The 13,905-nt window shown below is 31.2% G+C and overlaps 1 long non-coding RNA gene across 2 annotated transcripts; it reads right to left on the bottom strand.

The window, feature by feature from the left end:
* Positions 1–235: 235 nt before the first annotated feature.
* On the bottom strand, positions 236–2,933 carry LOC109339250. 2 transcript variants are annotated; one of them, XR_002106642.1, is made up of 4 exons: positions 2,591–2,933; positions 2,311–2,417; positions 1,692–1,770; positions 236–518 (listed from the first exon to the last, which is right to left on the bottom strand). It is a non-coding gene; the product is annotated as an uncharacterized LOC109339250 (long non-coding RNA). The 2 variants fall into 2 exon arrangements; XR_002106641.1 differs by lacking the exons at positions 2,311–2,417; positions 2,591–2,933 and having other exon boundaries at positions 1,692–2,090.
* Positions 2,934–13,905: the final 10,972 nt, after the last annotated feature.

The raw sequence follows: 13,905 nt of genomic DNA, 5'->3' as shown, positions 1-13,905 counted from the left end.
TGAAAATTGTTGCCTTTGGTCTTTGAGTATAGCTTTATAACCGTGGCCAAAGATCATAGTCCATATAGGTCATATATACAACATAAAAATGTAGTCTCACAATACATTTTTTATTACTAAAAGTAATATTTATTTAATCAACTATTTAAGAATAATTATGTCATCATATTACACAAATGGGTAGATTATAAGGGAATAATTTGTCATGGGGACTTGAACAGATGATTGCTATCACTACTTGTAACTATTACGTTTATACCAGCATATTTGTATAATATATGTATGTTACCAGCTATTTTCCTAGTGACAACACTACCAAGTGTATACAGGAAACATAAACAATGTAATGTTTTTTTGAAGGATAAACATTTAAAAAAAGACAGAAGCAGGTCTTCTAGCTATGGTAAGAGAACACATGAACTATGAAGAGGTCATGGTCCAAGTTGTCCGGTTTTCCTCTTTCCGTAGTACCTTATATATCTGACTACTTCCATCTTAGAGTCATATATGAGTTGGTGCTGCAAAAGTATAGAAGAATGTCAAATGTGAGGATATAGAAAAGGATCTCCCTCATGTTGAACACACATCATTCAATCATACACAGGTTTTATAAAAAATAACCAAGTAAACAATGAGAACAACAACAATAACCAAACTTTATTCCCACCACATAAACAAGGAACGGGAAATATAAAAGGAACACAACACTCAATATAACTAGTATTCTAGAATATCTTTCCTTTCGTTAAACTGCATCCCAAAAGTGTGAATAAGCTTAGGACTAAATTGAGTTTCAATGATTAAGATTGTTGATTAGGAAATATAAAGAGAAAAAAAGGTAATTAGGAAATATAAAGAGATTATTTACTATCCACTACTCTAGAATTAAGAAGCACTTTATCGCCATATTAAAAGCCATTGAACTATCAACCACTTAGATTTAGTTTCTTAAAGTAACACTAAGCATTTTTTATAAGGTGTTAAAAATAGAAGATTTCATTAACAAGCATAAAGTTTACAGATTGAAAAGAATAGAGTAACTAGCCAGCCAGAAGAAAAGCAAAACAACAAACAGAAAAACAGAGGAAATTGCAGCAGAAAACAGTAAACATCCAACCAACATATGACAACTTCTTGAATTCAAATTCAACCAGTCCCTTCAAGTACTCAATGAATCACCTATATAAAATTAATTATAAACTAAGGTATTAACAACTTCTTGAATTCAAATGGCAAGGGATAACATCAGAAACATAATTTTATAGTAAAAATCTTAGTTGTCATATCTAAAAATCTTAGTTAAAAACTCTTTTTAGATCATCAACATAATTTTATAGTAAAAAAGAGAAAGCATAATATAGTGGTGGTGAGAATAACAGAAACATCTGCTTTGAGGTGTAACTTCCATAACAATAACAGAACCAACATATGACAAATCTTTCTAGTTTCTACCAATATGAACTTGCTACTACCATAGAGATTAAGATAAAACAATATCAAAGTTGTTAACAAAATTCAATTTGAAGAAGTTAAAGAACTAAACTTACAACACTCAAATACACATGCAAAGATGACAAATATGGTCTCATCTCTCAACAACAACAATAATATAAAGACAACAAATATGGTATATAAGAAATATGATATATAATAATATTTGAAGCATATGAGATGAGAATAAATGAGTTTACCTGTTTATTCTCAGCCTTGAGTAAGGGAAGTTCCTCTTCAAAACAAGTTTTATGCTTTACATGACCAACTACATTAATCCTGCTAGGATGGGGGAGAAATAAGGAAGAGAGAAAAATAATGAAACACTAAAACACTTCAACAACTTGTTAGGGTTGAAACACTTCAGCAGCTGGTTTCCACACATTCATAACAACCAAATTTTGAAGTGTCTGGAACATAATGCTTAAATGATGTAATGCATAAATCAAAGAGGTCCAATGGAGACATAAGAACTTCCAATGAAAAATACCATAAAGGATCAATAACCACTTGAAGTGGTCATTTAAGAAAATTAAAGGCAATTTATAATTAGTAGAATGGCTTCATGGAAGTAAAAATATATACCTTTCCTGTCATATTGTCCTAAAGATTGAACTTGCATGTATTCTAAAAAAGTTTGAGCAATTGCCTCATTATGCTATTGCATATACCTCAGAAATCTAAAAATAATAGGTAAGAAAAATTTGAACAAAATAGAGCATGCATGTAATGATTAAGATTGATGGATAATGCTAACAAGCTTCAAATCTTAAATTAAAATAGAAAGCTCCAAAAAAGAATGAAATAGGAATCAGAGACGTTGAAGATGGATAATGTTTTAGAATAAAAACTCCAACAACAGTTGCACCACCTCTACCATTGTTCCTCATCTGAGCAAGCTTGGCAAACCAATTTAGCAAACCTATCTGGTAATAGAATCAAAAATATTGAAGTGAGAAATCTGAATGATGTTAATGTTTTTAAATAGAAACAAAACCCCAAATCAAATAGAACCCTAAATAAAAAATAACCTCAAATCAAACAAAATATCAAATAGAACAAAACCACAAATCAAACTAAAAATCAAACATAGTCTCACATCAAACCCTAAATCAGGTTCATTGTGATAGATTAGAGAGTGAAGAGGAACACCGAAGTGAGACTTTCAATGAGAGTGAGGTTGAGGGTGAGAGTGAGGTTGAGGGTGAGGGTGAGGGTGAGAGTGAGGTTGAGGGTGAGGGTGAGGGTGAGGGTGAGGGTGAGGGTGAGGAGGGTGAGACCGTGAGAGTGCGGAGGGTGGGACCGTGAGAGTGAGGAGGGTGAGACCGTGAGAGTGAGGTTGAATCAAAGTGAGAGGTATATTGTATTTGTGATGTTTGATATTCAAGAACAGTTTCTTCTATTGTTTTTTTTATAGATTATTAGGCCACGCTAATAAAACTGTGGTGGGATGCCATGAGAATAGTTTTTGGGTTTTGTATATATAACCGTGGCCTATTCTATTTCTTTGAATGGTTTTTCACCGTTATGTCTTAAAAACGTAAAAAAAAAAAGTGTAAGAGAACAATTTAAAAAACCGTTGCCTAATGTGTTCTATAGCCACGGTTTTATCACCGTTGTAATTGAAAGCGTTGCCATAAGCCAAAAATGCTCCACTAACATTTAAAGCTAGTTGTTTGAACTTTAAAAAAGCAAAATTGTTTATTTTCTGTGACTATTTCCATTACAGTCGTTGTTAGAAGAAAATGGCAAATTTCTGTCTTCTGATTGTAGTATTGTACTGTTAATCACATAAATTATGGGGGAAAGTCCATGTTTTGAATATTATATTTCCAACGCTACCAATGGATGCATATTGCTTGGTTAACTTTCATTATTGGTGATTTGTCTTTTCATGAAAATGAGCAACAAATTATATGGTAACCACTAATCAGATTCCACTTTTGGTATTAATCAGAGGTTGGAATGTGGCTACTTGATGCCTAGAGAGCCTTTGTGTTGGTGTTTATTATGTAATTCCTGCACCGTTCTTTTATTTTTATTTTTTTTATTAATAGAAGTTTAGATGCATTTGATCGGAATTAATGTTTACAAAGATTATTATGATTATTATGGTAGACATGACGATTCAAAAAGTCAAGCTCAACCTTGCACATAGGTAAAAGGGACAATGATGTATCAGATATAAGCACTTAATAGAAATACTCTATGGGTAGGTAGGCTCATGGATGTGCTAGGATTTATAATCCTTATTCTCTAATAATATTTTGATAGCCGCTTAGCGCTCCCGAGGATGTAGGCGTAATTGGCCTAACCCCGTTAACAAATTCTCTTGTTTCTTTTCTTCTATTTATTCTATGCCTTTATTTGATTGCTTGTGGCCAACGCTGCACATCGATCGCTTCCGCTGCACCAACAATTGGTATCAGAGCCAATTGGTAGATGACTCTTAACCCAGATGTCGGATAATGGGTAAAGAGGGTGAATGTGTGATGGCTAGACAAGGTGCGTCAAAGGTATGGCAAAGATAGAGTAGATGAGTTGAAGGAGAAGAAAACATGACAGAACTGTAGTGTGGGCAATGTATGTGTTGATCCAGATGTTGAGAGAATGTTCTCATTGGAGATGAGAAAGAGAATATCGTAATGGCGTGTGTGAGACGTCATAGTGAAAGATATTAATTGTTAGCAGATCCACAAAAGCACAAGGACGATGACTGACTTTGATGTAGGGTGTGACATGGGCTTTGACTTTGATGCAAGTTGTAACACGAGCATTGGTAGAGATGCATAAGCATTAGCTTGGATGCAAGGATGTGACACAGACATTAGTTAGCATTGATGCAAGGTATGTGCTGTGGGTATACTCCTTATGGTGGAGTATGATAGTTCTTTTGAACTAGGATTGTCGAAGTAGACAATGGTGGTAGCGGTTGAGGCTTTCCAAGGAAGCTCCAAGGTTCAGTTTGACTGAGTATTGAAGAGGACGATTGTTGGTGAACTTTTGTGTAGAGGTTCTAATATATCAAAAGACTTCCTAGCAATAGGTGGCTAGGCGGCGTGTTCCACTTGATGGTGGTACGGGAAGCTGCACTACAAATTTGAAGAGCGAGGCTCTTGGTAACATCGTCAATGATGCTCGGAAGGTCTATGCTATAGGGAAGCATTTAAAGAGAATTAGGCATTGAGCAAAGTGTAGTCATGTATTCGCTAAGGTAGAGATTCTTGTATGGATTTCCTAATGAGCGAAATATTCGTCTATTTCAATCAATGTGGAGATTGTTGGGGATGTTTGAAATATGTTATTATATGAAGTCTCACATTGCCTAGCATTAGAATAGAGTAGAATATCAATGTTATATATTGGACTCAGATCCCTTGTTGTAATGTGCACCAGATATAAGCACCAAATAAAAACACCCCATGTGCACTTGAGCTCATGGGTGTACTAGTGCATGTAATCTTTGTTCTCTAATAATATTTTCGTCAGCGCTCCCATAGACATAATTAGTCGAACCCCATTACTAAATTCTGTTATTTCCTATATACTTTATTTGATTACTTGTCGTTAATGTTGCGCAATGATTGCTTCCACTGCATTAACAATTAGAAAGACAAACAAATATATATAATTTCGTAAAAAATACCATAACATGAGAAGAAATTGGTTTACCTAACTATATCGCCCCTAAAGTTAGAAATTCTGACATTCAAGTGAAAATCCTTAAATTGCCCCTCTTTTTTCTCCCTTCTGTCTCCGCTCATGAACAATAAAAAGGGGACTGGAAACACAGATCTACGATTTTTTACTTTGGCTAAAAAATCATACCAACGCTAATTGACATGAATTATTAAAATGAAAATCCTAAGAAATTTCGTTAAGGCATTATTTAATAGTAACTTATTTGTTTTGTATTTTCTTACTGTGGGGAAACTCTTAATCCAGTTGTTTTGATAATACTGGTTGTGAAATGCCTTGAAGTGAATTTTGAACCACAAACTGTAATATATATACGGTGATAGTATAAAAATTTATATATAATTTATATATCGTATACCATTTATTTGTATTAATCTTTTAAGAGTTAATGATAGAATATAAATGGTAGAATATATAATGAAAGTGTAAAACTCTCTTACATTGTTTATACATCTTTTTCACTTTTAGCAATATATTTATATTGATATCATTTATTTTGGACATGTTGTAAAATATACTTTAGTTTTATTTTCTTAAATAACTAATTATTTTTGGGTTTCGTAGTTGTCTCTCCAATAAGTATCGCTATCAGGAATCAAACTCTCAATTTTAGAAATTAAGTGAGACCTTACATCATTAGATCAACGTCTTCTTATTTTTAAATCTATTATTTAACTATGCATAATGTTTAAATTAATAAATGAAATTAACCTATCCGTTTGATCTAATTTCGTCCCGGATATTATGGAGTCATGATGGAATTGAGTCTTGGTTCAAACAAATGACCCAATTACATTTGATAAGTTTGAACTACCAAACTCATTCTAACCAATCTCATGCATACCCCTACATGCATCATACAAGCCAAATTTACATTTATTGATCTCTAACTTTTGATATAACAAATTTATCTTTTTAAAAGCACCTACGATGAGGAACCAATCACAACTCTACAAAGAGTCCATAACATATTTCATATTTTTCTACAGTTCCTTATAAGTTAAGAAATACAAAAGTAATATTTTATCTCATCTATGTAACTCCCAAAGGTTGGATAAATAGATCCCATCACCTACAACTTATTTATATTTCACATTAATTTAGCAGAATCTATAATTAAAAATATATTCAAAATAGATAAAAGGTAACACAAAATATAATAAAAATATCTCAAAATACAATGAAAATAACTCAAAATATAAAATTCATTACATGAATAATAAAAATAAGATAAATAAAATACATTAAAAATATATGACAATGTATAATTAAAACACTTGCTATACCATACACTTGCTAGAGTTGGCTAATGGTCACTAACAGTCAGGGACATATTTATCGATGATATGCTATCCTAAAAATTAATTTATCTAATTCAAAATTCACATATAAATTGATCAATAATATTAATCTTAGTGATTAAATTAATATTTTACATTTTTTCTCTCGTTATTATCTAATCATATATTGTTACATTATTAAAAAAGTTGTCTCTCATAATATTTACCTTAAAAATTACACGTAAACTAAACTATCATATAATTGAATGATAATATAACAAATCATACTCTTATATTAAACCCTATCTTATTTATGATATATAGGAGAGGTCATACTTCATATTCTCTTGTTAATAAATTTAAGAGTAAATACTCATTTTAGTCTCTCATGTTTTTCGACCTTACCAGTTTGATCTCTCAAAAATTGAAAAAACTAAAATTGTCCCCAAAATTTCAAACGTGGGTAACAAATGATATTATTTTTATCTCTAAAAATATTGAGTTTGTTATTGTACCATAAGTACAAAAAGTAACAATGATCTTCTATAGATTCACAAAATGCAACTATAGAGAAGGCTAAGAACAATAAAAGCTAGACTCTCATATTAGTCGTTATCTCATTCAAAGTAAAACATTATATATTTATCACTATTTCCTTTGATTGAGAGCCATGTTTCACCTTCATAGTCTCCGCAATTTGCTGAAAAGTCACATCAGAAGAATAAATTTAAAATAACTTCGTTCCTTACTAGCCAGATTGTGGAAAGCCAAATAATGCTAAAAAAATTCCTACACTTTTTTGGTTGGTAGTCCATATGCATTAAGAAGTTTTTCCTTGAGTCTCGGTGAAGGATAATTTCAAGTTGAAGTCCATTAAAAATATTCTACCAAAGTATGTAAGGTACGTGCAAGAAGAGAATATGTGTTGAGAGGTTTCATGTTCCTTATTGCAAAATCGACAAAAGTTTCATCTTTAAAATTGTGTCATTCCTCTCATTTGCAAGGTGTCCAAAGTTGGTAAACTGTCATAAAAAGTCTCCATGCGAATGCATCAACCTTCAAGGAGGCTTTATACTCCCACAAAAGTTTGGAAAAGTTGTTGTCCCGCTCCAAGTTATTTGCGTGTCTTAAGAAAACCTTGTAAGTTGATTTGACAGAGTATTGATCAGTCTTTTGATAGGGCCTCTACCATCGATCTCTATTGTCTCACCGTAAGGTACTATATTGATGAACTTGCATAATCTTTTCAATTAGCCCAAATTCCCAAGAAAAATCATGTATTCTCCATGTTAAGGACTTATACTTGTTGCCTGATATTATACTTGACTTCAAGTTTTTCGAAATCTTACCACTAATCGTGTCAGAAGCTTGTGTCCTTCCCATCCCCCACTCTACGTTCAACATTTTCCCAAACCAGTTTGGGTCATCAGGGCCATGATCCAAGGTTTTCTAAATCCCTAATTCATAATGATCTTTACATTAAATGAATATTTGGACTTTAGAACCATATACCAAAGGTTACTCTCAGTTAGTAATTTCCATTTCCATTTCCCTCAGAGAACTAAGTTAAAGAGTCTTATGTTTTATCCCTAAATTTTCAGCAGTTTTTGGTCTGCACACTTTCATACAGTTAACCGATTAATTTTCCTTATCCCTCCACAAAAGTGTTGTTGTGATCACTGAGGTCATTTAAATATAGAATAAAAACTTATGTTGGTGCATTATAGTTTTTGTGTGCATCAATTTAGTCCCTTTAAAATTAAAAAATCTAAAATAATCTATAGCAAAGTTAGTCATTTCAGTATTTTTATGATCCCGTCACAGACTACTTTGACTCACATTTCCAATTTTTAAGTATTAATTTGAATTTTTACTTTTTTGGTGATCAAAGTGATACACTTGGAAATTTATAAGAAAAAAATTGGATACTCACCCTTAAATTTAAGATATTTCTTATAATATAAGAAATAAAATCCCCTATATATAATTTGTTTGTGTTTTACTATTTGATTATAATCATTTTCATTGATTTTACCACAATTTCTTTAATGTTAGAGATATGAGCTATAGTTTATTTGCAATAGGAGTTTCTTCAAAAAATACAGAAGAACAAAAACAAAAGTGAGAATTAAAAGAATAATAATATCACATTTACACATCTATATAAACATTCATCAAATTATACGAATCTACAACATTATATTATTATTTGAAAAGGTAAAGAAATGACTAAAACAACAACTACCACCTTTGACTTGTGATTGAATGAGCCTAATCTGTCATTGAAACATCCACCACCACCAACTCTCGTACACAAACCCCAACCTCTCAAAGTCTCTCTCAATCTCATCAACTGATATTCATATGTTTCTTTCTTTTTTTTAATTTCTTTTTCATAAAATAAGGAAAGTTTTGATATTTTTGTAATAATTTTTTTTCATTATATATTTTTATCAATTTATCTTTATTCAATTATTTTTTCTCTTCTTCGCAATGATGTGTGTAAGAATATAATTGATAAAAATGTTAGAAAAATTATCTTGAATACAAAGAACAAAAGTTAAATATGAGCAAATTTTTCTGCAAAATCTACACTTATAAATATAGAGTTGACTTTGATGATTATCTCAACATCCTTCACACGTCAAATTACCCATCTTTTTCTCTTTCAAATCAGAACTGTGAACGAGAGAGTTAAATTCAAACCTCTAACTTTGCGCTTGTTCTGTGGGTTAGGGTTTGGGGTAAGTCTACTCCTGCATGTATGTTACTTAACCTACGCATTTGGTTAGTCCTTAATAGAAGTAGTTATCTATTGATGTCACGGCTAGCAAGAGTTGTCATGACGTTTATGTTGTTCACAACTCATGCTCTATCTGCCATGTGCATATCTCTCTCTGCCTTCTCTTTCTCGGGAAAATTTCTTAATAATTACTCTTCCGCCGTATACTTTTATTTATTAGATATGTTTTTTTTATCATATGTTCTTCATTTGTTTTGATTTATTTTCCGATAAGATTAAATGCAATATCAAATTTTATATCATTTAATAATTTTTTAAATTATATGTATAAATTTAAATATTAAAATATATACTAATAAGGCGTTGGTCTAGTAGTGTAATCTTCCACTAGATTCCCAAGATTAAGAGTTCGATTCCTGAGAGCAATACTTATTGGGAGAGGCAGTCACGAACCTCAAAAGAGTCTACATTCATGTGCAAGATTTTCGTCTTTTACAATTTAAAATCACTAACCCTATTGCCAGATAAAGGTATGATTAATTTAACCCTATGGCCAGATAAAGATAGGATTAGTTTAACTCTACGAATTACTACATGTCTTCTGTAATAAATGTCTTTTTTTTAATTAAAAAAACATGTTTCTTTTATCCCTATTTAGAAAATAGAAATGATATTGTTCTTTCAACTAAATATTGTTATTCTAAGTTATTAAGTTGGGTGTCATAATTAAGTATAAAATGATTGTCGAGTTCATATTGATTTGCTTGAAATTAGCCTTTCAACTAAATATTGTTATTCTAAGTTGGTTCGAAAAAAATTTAGTTTGTTTGATTATGTTAATGATGAATTAACTGTAAGATAAACATGTTGAAATAAAGATGTTGACATTAAATTTTACTACTCACTACTCGTACACACTTGATTCAACAACACAAATTCATTTAGCAATGTTTCTTTCACAACCATGGGACATCAATAGTATTAAAAGTTAATGTATTAGTCAATTTAGTAGCTCATGGAATAAATCATATGTCTAGTAACTTCATCCACATGATTAATAATTATGATACACAAAACATACATCTATATGTAGTAACTATGCTTGTGAAATTGAGTTTTAGTGCAACACCTCAAATGCATTAATTGCCAATATCTTGGATATATTAGTAGCTTATTTATATATCTCTATGTATAGTAACTACACTAATAGGATGAAGATTTATAAACTGTTAACATACCTCTATATCTAACAATTATATTAACAAATATAAGAGTTATTCAATGTTCATACAAATCTATATCTAATAGTCATATTAACACATACATTCATGTGACATATTAGCATAAATCTACATCTAGAATTATACCAATAATATGAATTCCTAATTTTTGCATCTTAGAACCATAATTTATTTATGAGTTCATTTATCCAAAATTCATTAAAAAAAGGGTTGTCAATCTCTAAGGAATCATTAGGCAAAATAGACAAATCATAAAAATCTATAGATAACAATATTATTCAGAATAAATATGAATTAAAGTGCTATATATCAAGTGAGTATTACATTTAGTCCCAATAAGGGAGAAGCTTAGCCAAACATTTTCATGGAAACTATAAGAATGATAAAGGAGAGAAAATACAATCAAGAGGAGAATGGATTACCTCCTCAATAAGAATAAATCAACTTATCTAATCTCCCGTTGCATTTGCATCTCATTTCTAGCCTAAACCTAGAAACTAAGAGAAATCGAATACATCACTTTTCTCAATCGAAGAAGTGAATCTTTCGATTTCGGACCCCTTTGAAAGATAATTTTTTATCCTATTTTAACATTCTGATTTTTAACGTTTCATTGGGCACAGGATCATGCGTTGAGCGCAACTCTTCATATGGCCTTGACCTTTCAGCTAGCCAAGTTGTGTTGGAAGCATCTTCCACACTTAGCGTGGATGCGATGAGTGCAAATCCAATGTCGGGTGTAGGTGTCTTGATTAGGACTTGGTTGTTTCAGCTGCTTTCAATGTTTTATGCTCCTTTATGCTCTTTTAGTCATAAAATGATATGGAAACTCATATTATAGGATTTGTGCAATAAATCAATTAGGTGTGAAGTTATGAATGATATTTCCTTAATTTGTAGAGTCAAAAAGTGTTTAATTATCTTTATGAATTCAGGTAATTTTCATACCTAACAACTCTTCCCAACTTAGAACTTAGTTTGTCCCCAAACAAAAATCCAAGTTAGGATTCAAACTGTGCATGCATATTTTCATATAGTTTTAGAATTTCCCTAATAATCAACATTGTTAAAGTAGTATGAACTTTCGCCAAACAACACATATAGAAACAAAACCCAAGAATGACAATTCCAAGCAGTGTATGATATCCAATACTACTCTATGCAAGCAACAAGTTATATGATAGTAATATGTTTTCATCATGCAATCCATTGTTAGTCAACTTCAAGATGAAAAATGTTTCTCTTACTCATTGCATATAATTAGCATTGAATCAAATTTGGTACTTGTCTCACATCAATTCAATGGTAAATGCTTTATCATGGATCACTATGGTCTTTCTTAAGGTTGTAATGTGGTTGGGCTACAAAGAACATTATTTTTATGGAAACAAAGATCCTAGTAGGCTAAGAGAGCAATTCAACACTCTCAATAATTTTCATACTACCCAAGTGTATAATAATAAACTCTTTTGCACTATAACCCAACTTTACACCATTTTTACATTACTATCATACCATCATTCATCTTTTGTTTTCCTCTTTTATCAGATTTTCCTTTTTGTATGAGTTGATGGTTTACAACACACTTTACATAACAATTTTTCATTCCTCTTTTCACATATTATACCATCTCCCCAACTTAAGTATAACCATAATATACAACCAACCACTCTTATCCTACTAGAATAGGGAAATTGTTATCAATTTCCATCTATGGTTCAAGGGTTATAACAACATGTATAAGGCTCAAAAAGACTAGCAAGAGATAAAGTACATGTGGTAAGCTTTTTGGCCAAGTTGTTAGTTTCAAAGAAATAATTGCATTGATCATTTCCATGTATCATATTTACCAATAAAATCAGAGGCTCAAACAAATTAATAGTACTAACCAAGTACAAGCTCACATTTTAACCACTGTATCACTCAATTTCACTCAAGCTCACATATCATGTCTTTCTTAATATCAAAGAACTTCAAGCAGAATTGCTCATAAAACAACTATTCTCAATAAGCAATTGCACAACTCAGCATTTTTAACCATAGACAATCCAGAAATGCACAACTCGGAATTCTATTCCTTAAATGAGTTGGAAGAAGGTTTATATGCCAAAAGTGGAGGGTGGTTTGTATATTAAAATTATGAATATGTTCAAGTTGTCTCTTTTAGGTAAATGAAGATAAAATTGATTAATGATAGATAACCTTTATGTGTTAAGTTTTAATTTTTCAATATGAGAATGGATTTGTAAGGAGCGGGTCTAATCCTTATTAATATTTTCAGAGGGGTGCGACTTGATGGAGAATATTAGGTAATCTTAGTTATGGTAGGGTGCTATGGAGCGAGGGAGGGAGTTGGTAGTGGATGGTTAGCTAACGGTAAAAAATAGGTCTAGGTATATTGAATGATATTTTCTTCTCGGAAGATTTCTAGGTGTGGGCATCAACTTCAAAATTCTTTTGAAAGACTATTTCCTGTAGTTATGGATAAAAAATGCAATTGTAAGCAGCTTGGGGAAATGAAAGAATGATGTTTGTTTCTAGAACATACAATTGAGAAGTAGATCCTTTGTGAGAAAGACGAATCTGAAGACCTCTAGAGATCTTTGGAATCATCAATGCCTAATGAAGATGGTGTAGATAGATGGATCTGGATCCATGACGAATAAGGTCATTATTCAGTTTGAAATGCTTAAAAGTTCTTAACGTTGGAGGATGGAAATTATAAGATTGACTACTTCAAGAAATAGTCAACAAATAGTGTACCAACAAAGATGAAATGCCTTGCTTGAAAAATAGCCATGAATGAAGTATCTACAAAATTGAATGTGGTTGGAAGAGGTGTCTTAAATGCTAATACCTCAACACAATGTAACTTATATGGAGAATTGAATGAATTAGTCAATCACATGTTTTTCTCTTCCTCAAAATTATATAATATTTGGAAAAACAATTCTCGATTTGATCTTAATATTACTATTCACAATAAATTAATGTCAACTTCTAAATTCATGATGACATGGTGCATATAGACAAAAAGAAAAAGTAAAAATGGATATCCCTTTGATTCATAGCTCTTTGGACTATATGGCATATGAGAAACAATATCAAACTTTCATATAGATGAAGTGTTGAAGTTAATTTATTTCAATTCTTGAAACCTTGTAAAAGCAAGAAATAATAATTTTATTTTCTCCTATTCTAAATGGATGTTAAATTCACCAATTTGTATTAAAAAAATTAGTACTTTAGAGACTATAAGTAAATTGCAGTACATATCACATGTTCTCCTTTTCTTTTTTCTTAACATTAATAACTCTTAAATGATGATAAAATGAGCATTTCATAAAGATGTGTAGATGATTAGTTTCATTAATATTTCACGTAATATTTTTTAGTGTATAATATCTATGCACTGTGAGTAAAAAAATTATACACAGATACTACATGATGC

This window comes from Lupinus angustifolius, unplaced genomic scaffold (assembly GCF_001865875.1).
Source record: "Lupinus angustifolius cultivar Tanjil unplaced genomic scaffold, LupAngTanjil_v1.0 Scaffold_65_9, whole genome shotgun sequence".
In the NCBI taxonomy this organism is placed as follows: domain Eukaryota; kingdom Viridiplantae; phylum Streptophyta; class Magnoliopsida; order Fabales; family Fabaceae; genus Lupinus; species Lupinus angustifolius.
Note: the sequence above shows the minus strand (reverse complement) of the source record. Positions and strands in the feature narration are given on the sequence as shown.